Source organism: Vulpes vulpes, chromosome 1 (assembly GCF_048418805.1).
Source record: "Vulpes vulpes isolate BD-2025 chromosome 1, VulVul3, whole genome shotgun sequence".
Classification (NCBI taxonomy): Eukaryota; Metazoa; Chordata; class Mammalia; order Carnivora; family Canidae; genus Vulpes; species Vulpes vulpes.
The window spans coordinates 59793933-59802437 of record NC_132780.1 but is presented as its reverse complement, the minus strand read 5'-3'; the positions used below and the strand labels follow the sequence as shown (position 1 = coordinate 59802437).

The 8505-nt window shown below is 48.6% G+C and overlaps 1 protein-coding gene across 10 annotated transcripts in view; it reads left to right on the top strand.

Annotated features, from left to right (window-relative positions):
- PKIB (cAMP-dependent protein kinase inhibitor beta) overlaps positions 1 to 8505 on the top strand; it is a 202848-nt gene that overhangs the window by 91977 nt on the left and 102366 nt on the right. For 2 of the 10 annotated variants that reach the window (XM_072765152.1, XM_072765112.1), the window contains exon 1: positions 6162 to 6295. The exons of the other annotated variants lie outside the window; for them this stretch is intronic. The gene's annotated coding sequence lies outside the window, so the exon portion shown is untranslated. Of the gene's footprint in view, positions 1 to 6161; positions 6296 to 8505 lie in introns of those variants that run through there. 10 annotated transcript variants of the gene reach the window in all.

The following is an 8505-nucleotide window of genomic DNA, read 5'->3' as shown; positions in this document are numbered from 1 at the left end:
TTTTTTTTGGATTTACATTTATATAAAAGTATTTATGGAATTCCTACTCTGGGTCAAGAACTGTTGATGCTGTATCAGTGGATGGCTCCATGGTTAACAATTTTATTTTTATTGGTCCTAAAGCATTCTCATTTACTGGATGAAGTTGGAAAACACTATTATGGAATATAAAAGCTTCCTGCTAAGAAACTTGTAGTATAATTAAAAAGATTTAATACACACAAAAGTGTTTTAAGGACATGCCAAAAACTTAAGAAAAATACTATTTTTCTTTTCATTTAAAATTGCTATACTCTTCCAAACACATGGCATTTGTTTGAGCAAATGATCAGAGGTGGAAAAAATTCATCAATAGGTCTCCAAAAATAGATTATTTGTGAACAGGAGTTTGAAGAAATTAAATGGCATTGCCTGAGTAGGAGGTGGTGAAAAGAAGCTTATCCCCTACACCAATTATGAATGCCGGAGCGCAAAAGTCAGGCACAAGGACTGGCAAGTTGACTAGCTTATCTGCGAAAAGGATTTGTGTTGGGTAATGTTAAGAATTGAAGTGAGATGGAGAGGAGTCCATACGGTTGTTCTAAATGTTGAGTTTGGAATGAATGAGAAAGCCAATTCAGACTCTTAGAGAATGATAGAGCAGGACAATCTTTTGATCTTATGCCTTCTGTTTCCCTTCGGAGAAAACTGATTTTAGTGAAAATAAACACTATTTTTATTTTTGAAGATTTTATTTATTCATGAGAGACACACACAGAGAGACAGAGAGGCAAAGACACAAGCAGAGGGAGAGGCAGGCTCCATGCAAGGAGCCTGAAGTGGGATTCAATCCTGGGACTCCAGGATCACACCTTGGGCCGAAAGTGGCGCTAAACCACTGAGCCACCCAGGCTGCCCAAGAATAAACACTATTAATGGCATTGCCAGTTGGGATCAGAATTCAAGATTTCCTTTTTTCAGTGTATGTTTGTTTGTTGTCATATACTCTGCTACTTTGTGAAATGATATTCCATTGACTAGGAGCAAGGGAAACATATGACTGTAATGACAATTTGGAATACTTTCTTAGGAGATTTCTACTTTAAATACTAAAATGAAAACACTCTCTCCCTCTTCCCTCTGCTTCAACTATATAGCCTCAGATGGATGGATTACCAGCCCTTGATGTATATGGGTCTGTGATATTATTTCTTGCATACAATAGGAGCAGACTCACTCACTACTGTGCACCTCAGGCTCCACTCCCTTCTGCCAAATGCCACTATGCCAAATCCCAAATGACACATTCAAGCTCTGTCTCAGGGCAACTTCCTTCAAGGTCACCCAAAGATGGATGCTCCTCTAACCTGCTGGAAATCTCAGCCCTCTACTGCCACAACTTGTGATCTTCTCACTGTTATCACCCAGAAAATGATGGATGGAACCTTTGATGGAATTTATGGCTCCTGTTCTATTTTAAGCAGAAGAGCGCAACTCCTTTTAAGAGGCATCCTTTTGACTTTGGTAGCTACTCAACCATTTCTCAGAATCCCTGTCAGCTGGAGGAGGAGCATGGGGTAACACAGAATCAGTTTCAACATTTGTTTCTTCCTTTTCTAAGAGTTTTTAAGATTGTTCTTTATAAATCATGGTTTGGGAAGCTAGCTCAGCCTCTGCTACAAATTCACAAGGTCACTCTTCTAGTCCTTCTAAATATCATATTTTCAGGGAGGGATGAAATGTGGTCATCCTATAGAGCCTCCTTTAGTACCAGGGGACCACATAATGTCCTCCAGAATGGAGGATGGCTGAAGAGGAGGAGTGTAAGATACCATTTGCTCAATTCTCTATGACCAATTGGGACACTGTCCCAAGTACATGACTTCTCTTCTCAGTGCATTTTGTCCGCAAGGACAGATAGCCACTCGTAGGAATGTAAAATCTCTCTAGGCAGTTTTAATCTTCTGGTTTCATATGGATTAAATTTCATGGTTGGAAAGCTTCAGAAACATTGATAAGCTTCACATTATTATAGATATGTTGACTTTTCAAATAGACCTGAAAGGCTATCAGCTGCCAATGTCATTTAGACTGGCTGCTGTTCTTGTGGCCTCAGGCAACCTGACTGTAGTGGCCTGAATGTCCGTCTCCGAAAAGATATGTCTAAGTCCTAACCCCAGTACTTGTGATTTGGGAAAAGAGTCTTTGAAGATGTAATTAAAATCAGGAGCTCCAGATGCCATGATCCAGGATTAAGCAGGTGGATCCTAAATCAGATGACTATCTTATTTTTTTTAAAGATTTTATTTATTTATTCATGAGACACACACACACACACACACAAACACACACACACACACACACACACACAGAGAGAGAGAGAGAGAGGCAGAGACACAGGCAGAGGGAGAAGCAGGCTCCATGCAGGGATCCTGGGACTCCAGGATCATGCCCTGGGCCGAAGGCAGGCGCTCAACGGCTGAACCACCCAGGATTCCCCAGATGACTATCTTACAAGAGAAAGATACAGACTGCAGAGGAGAAACATAGAGAATATGTGAAGATAGAGGCAGAGGTTGGAGTTACGCAGCTGCAGGCCAAGGAGCACTGATGATTACCTTTAGCCACCAAAAGCTGAGAAGGCAAGGATTCTCCCCTACAGCCTTCAGAGGGAGCACTGTCCTGCCAACATCCTGATTTTGAACTCTGGCTTTCCGAAATGTGAGAAAATAAAATTCTGCTGGTTCAAGTCACCAGATCTGTGGAGGTAAGTTACGCTAGCCCTAGGAAGTGAGCCCACTAGCCCATGGCAACCTGAAGCAGGCTGCTGGGGACTCCGGTGTGGCTCTCCTGCCTGGCGGGCAGCTAGCCTGGCCCCGAAGACAGCAAAACTGGATGTCATCTGAAACCTCGCAGCCACACCCCTTCCTCCACCATTCTTGTGTCCCGTCACAATATAGTCTCCTGGCTCAGTCTCTGCCATACTTTAATCCTCAGTGGGACTGCACTGCTTCTTGCTTCACCAAGCTTCCATTTTTCCACTTTCTCCAAATGGGACTGGCTGCATAATTTGAGGGAACTACTGACAATGGAAATACGGGATCATTTGCAAATGCAGAATTTCAAGACAAGAAGAGAGGAGCTCTAAGCCAAGCACCGAAGTAGAGCCCCAAGCTCCCACACAGGGTGCATAACCCTGCGGCCAGCTCTGCCTCCTAAAGTCATCCACTCTGACCTGGCGGAGTCTTCGATGAATACTGACAAATCCCACTACCTTCATAACTTATTCACACCATGCTTTAGCCATTTTCTTGCTTTTTGTGAAAATCAGCTTACTTCTAAGAATAGTTTCCCATAGATCTTCCCTCAGTGTAAAATGCTCATTATTTTAACTCCCTAGGAGCATAGGAGGCGGCACTGGCGTCCTTGTGGCTCCCCAGTATTGCTTTTGAACGGCATACCAATTCTTAGACCAGCCCTTGATCTGTTTAGCCTCTGACTCCCTGTATGTGTACCTTCTGCCCCTCAGTTCTAGATCATTCCACCACATTCATGGGAATCTTTGGTATCTGAGCCACTCCTCCTCTATCTCGTGGTTTCTCATCACTGTTGGTAGCTTCAGTGTTCATGTGGACAGCCTTTTCAGAACCTTAGTCTCCAGTTTCTTTATCTTCATTCTATGTCAGCCAACCTCACCCACTTTTCTTCTGTAAACCATGTCATCACTACCACCAGAGCTTTCAAGAAAAGTCTCACTTTGACTAGAACTTATTCTCCTCTTTCCCTCATTTGATTTATAGCTGTAGTTCCTTGACTTCTTTTTCACTCCTTATTAATGTCTTCACCTATTCTCCTATGTCATATAAAATTAATCTCATAGCTCCATCCTTCAACTACTCTCTTAGTAAAGGCAGCCAACTTTTCTCCTTGTCTTCCCATCAGATCACTTGGCCAAAGACCAAAATTGATTAAACTTTCTGCATTGAGAATCTATTTTTTTTAAATTTTTATTTATTTATGATAGTCACAGAGAGAGAGAGAGAGGCAGAGACACAGGCGGAGGGAGAAGCAGGCTCCATGCACCGGGAGCCTGATGTGGGATTCGATCCCGGGTCTCCAGGATCGCGCCCTGGGCCAAAGGCAGGCGCCAAACCGCTGCACCACCCAGGGATCCCGAGAATCTATTTTTTTTTATACAAATTTACACAATGGTGTGCAACTACTACTTCCAAATTCCTAGAATCAAAAGTATTTCTTTGGGCTTATGGTCAGCTTCTCTCTACCAATCCTAACAACAGTTACTGCAAACCTTTAGGCTGTTTGCCTGATCACACCATATCCCTTACTTTCCCGATAGAAGTGAGAGACTACCAAAAATCCTCAATCCACTCTAGGTAGACAAAAACATTCTATAAATAGTATTTTCTTAAGTCATTATTTTGTCTTAATTGAAGGAAATGAGGTTACAGTTTGTCATTTAAAAACTGCTTTTAAGCACTTTTTCTGTGCTTAAAAACAAGCTACTAAAGATACAGTGTCCTATACTCTACTAAAGATACAGTGTTCATAGAACATACATTCAAGTGGTTCTGATTATTTCTAATATATAATTTAAAAGTATATCAGTGAGGACTAAAGATTTCATCAAGTTTAACCAAAAGTACAGATTTTACGAAACAAAGTTTGTGAGTATAAGGAACACAGTTGCAGAATCATAAAAATCCAATCATGATAGTATAACTCATATATATGAACATTTAAGTATCATTCTCTATGATCGGCTATCTAAAATAAATAGGGCTTAGAAAAATTTCCCTTAGTAGTACTTAGAATATATTGGACATACAAATATATTTGATAATGTCAAATAGTAAGTTTTGAAGTTACACTAAAAATAACTCTCAGTCTCTTTAATTAATATTTGTATGACCACACAAGTAACTGTGGTTTTAGAAAATAAAATGTACAGGTTGGCTTCTAGAAAAATCACAAGCTTTATGAATAGAGTGTAGGCTTAAAAAAAAAGTAAATCTTTTTTTTTTTTTTTTTTTAAGGGGGAGAAAGAGGGATGGTGGGGAGAGGCAGAGAATCTTAGGCAAGCTCCACGCATGTCTGGATCTCACAATCCTGAGATCATAACCTGAACTGAATTCAAGAGTTGGACAGTTAATCCACTGAGCCACCCAGGTGCCTCAAAAGTTGATCAACCTTAAAGGCAGAAAGTTCTATGTTCAAAAACTGATTTGCAGCCTTGTTATCTATTTCACTTCATTCAAACTTCATCTCACCTTGCTGGGCCTCAGTTTATTAAGTGAAAACGGTGATGATTACTACATTGTGAGTTAGGAATAGTAAATAATTTAAAGGGCCTGACCGTAGCACCATTAGTAGATACTTTAAATATTTGCCTGATTATATTTTCATATCTCACCTAGTCTTTGCCTAAAAAGGCTATGTGAAGAGGCAGGTGCCATAGGCCCGGGGTAGGAAGCTGGAGCACAGAACCAATGACCACACTGGTATTAAGATTTCAAGCACTAAAAATGACTTTTAGGAAAACAGAGGGGATCTCAGGACTTCGGTGAGGACAAACCACCTTCTCAGGAAGCAGAGAATTGTACGTTAGTTTTCCCAGCAGTATTGTCATCCGCTTAATAGGACTTTTAAGGGACACCACAAAACCCTAGTAATAGGGACCTCATTTCCCTTAGTGAGAATCTCTAGATGAATCTGGATATGCGCTGTTGTCTATTCCTCTGGGTCCAAAAGTTGGCAGCACCGCACGCTGCTTCCCAATCTGTGAAAACGATCTGCTAACAAACACGAAGAAGCCTCCGCGCCTCGTACCTTCCGCGCTCAGCCGCGGTTGGGTCCAAGGCGGCCGCGTGGCCCGGGGAGCCTGAGCCCTCGGGCGCGCCCACCGCGCCGCCGCCCGGTCCTGGCGCCCGCGAAGCGCGGGGGCAGCGAGGCTCGCGCCGGCACCCCGGGCCCCGGTGGGAGCCGCAGGCGGGGAGCGCGGCGGCCCCCACGACCAGCCCTCGGCCGGGGCGCGGGGATGGAGGCCCCCCCCTCCCGGAGCCCCCGCGGGCGCACACCGCGGGGCCCGGCCGGGGGCGGAGGCGGGGCGGGGAGGGAGCGCTCGGCGCGGGGGGCGGGTCCCGGCGGCCGCTCCCGGCTGCGCCCCGGCTCCTCCGCTCACACGCGGCCGCGTCCCCGGGGCCGGAGGAGCCCGCGCCGCAGCGCTCGGCGGCGGGGAGGCCGGGCGACCCCGGCGCTAGGACCCCCCCCCCCCCCCGGCTCGGCGGGCAGCTCGCGGGTACGTCCCGGGGGGAGCGCGGGGCTGGTGCGGGGCGTCGCGCAGGACCCGGAGGCGTCGTGAGCGCAACTTTCCGCTCGGTCCGCGCGGGGAGTTGGCGGCGGGGCCCGGGGTGCGAGCCCAGGTGCCTGCGGGGAGGACGGGGCGCTGGGCCCGGGGCCGGAGGGGCGGGGGGGGGCAGGGGGGCAGGAGGGGCGGGGGGGCCGGGGGGCAGGAGGGGCCGGGGGGCCGGGGGGGCAGGAGGGGCAGGAGGGGCGGGGGCCCGGGGGGCCGGCGGGCGGGCCACCTGCTCGGGGCGGGGAGCGGCGGGCCCGCAGCTGTGGCGCTCCACGGCCGCGCCGCCTTCCTGGGGCTGCGCGCTCCCCGCGCCCGAGCCTCCGCGCCTGGGGCCCCCGCCCCCCGCCCCCCGCGGGGCCGCGCCGGTTCTTTGCCAAAATACGGGACCGATTCGAGCGGACGGTCCGGGGGTCCCCGCGGCCATCCGGACCTGCCCGGGAGCCCGGGACCCCCGCCCGCGAGGCCGCCGGGTGCGATGCGCTCCCAGGGGCCTGGGGCACGGACGGCGAGGGGCCCGGTCGCCGCTGCCGCAGCCCCGTGGGGAAGCGCCTGGAAGGGTCCCCGGGGGAGGCTGGTCCCCGGGGAGGCTGGGCCCTAGGGAGGCTGGTCCCCGGGGAGGCTGGAGAGGCTGGTCCCTGGAGAGGCTGGTCCCGAGGGAGGCCGGTCCCGTGGGGAGGCTGGAGAGGTTGGTCCCCTGGGGAGGCTGGGGAGGCTGGCCCCGGGGGGGGGGGGGGCTGGGCCCCTGGGGAGGCTGGCCCCTGGGAGGCCAGAGAGGCTAGTTCCCCCGGGAGGCTGGCCCCCTGGAGAGGCTGGAGAGGCTGGTCCCTGGGGAGGCTGGTCCCCCTGGGGAGGCTGGTCCCTGGGGAGGCTGGTCCTCCGGGGAGGCTGGGCCCCCAGGGAGGCTGTCCCGCTGCGGCCCCCCCGCTGCCTGCGGAGTGAGACTGCAACCCGCGGGCCCGCCCGGTGTCGTCCCCCCCCCCCCCCCCCCCCCCCCAGCTCTCAGCCGTGTCTTTGCATAGCGCTCCAGCGGGGCGAGAGGGAAACACGCTTAAAAACCTCCACAAAAGCCCCAAAACAACCTACTCCCCCTCTCCCTGACCCTCATTCCCCACCTTGCAGGTGTTCTGGGTTAGACTCCATAGGACTGGAAAGTGGAGATTCGGGGCGGAAGACCCCCTCTAAACATCCGTGTAGAAAATAATCAAAAACCCCTTGAACGGTTTGGGTACCAAAGAACTGGGTAAGAACCACTATGAGCCCCGCATCTCTCCTCGTGCACATGTAGATGGACTCAAAACCCATCTCTCCACTCTATCGTTCTACAAGATGCCTTTTTTCATAGTGACATTTAATGCTACATGATAGGCTATCTGATCCTATCCTTCTGGGATTTCGGATTCAGAAAGCTCAGAATTTGGGTCATTAAAATGAGGTGTGATGGCCAGAAAGCTCGCAGAGAGCACTGTAATGGGGTAGATACTGGGTCCAGGTTGGTTAGGCCAGCATTTTAAAAACCTTGTTTGTTTCCTGCTGAGACGGTCCATGCTGGTCAGGGCCTCTCTGCTGACGCTATCTCAAAAAGAGTTTATTTTCTAAAAACATGTTTTGGAAGACAAAATGATTCAATTTTGAAGCAAAATATGATGGGGGGGGGTACGTCTTTAGTGATTGACTTTAGTCTCCACCATATGTTTCTATAGCAAAATATTGGAGGCTAATGGAATACTTTATGCAGGATATTTAAAAATGTGTCCCATTTCATTTGTGTTAAACAGTTTTTCTCCTCTTTTAGTCAGCTTTTATTTGGAAATTTACCCCGTTCATTGATTTTTTTTTTTTAAGGAAAAGTTACCAAGTTGTAAAAGCATCACCATAATTCAATTTTAGAACATTTTCGTCACCCCCAAGAGATCCCTCATGTCCATTTATAGTTAATCTCTGTGCTCACTCCCAGCTTCAGGCAACAGCTTAATCTCTTTTCAGTCTCTATAGATTGGCCTTTTCTGGTCATTTCATCTGGAGTCAGACAATGTGTGGTCTTTTGTTCTCGGGTCCTTTGACTTTGCATAATGGTTTTGAGATTCATCTGTGTTGTAGCATGTAGCAGTATTTCATTCCTTTTTATTTAATGATTTTCCATTGTATGGATATAT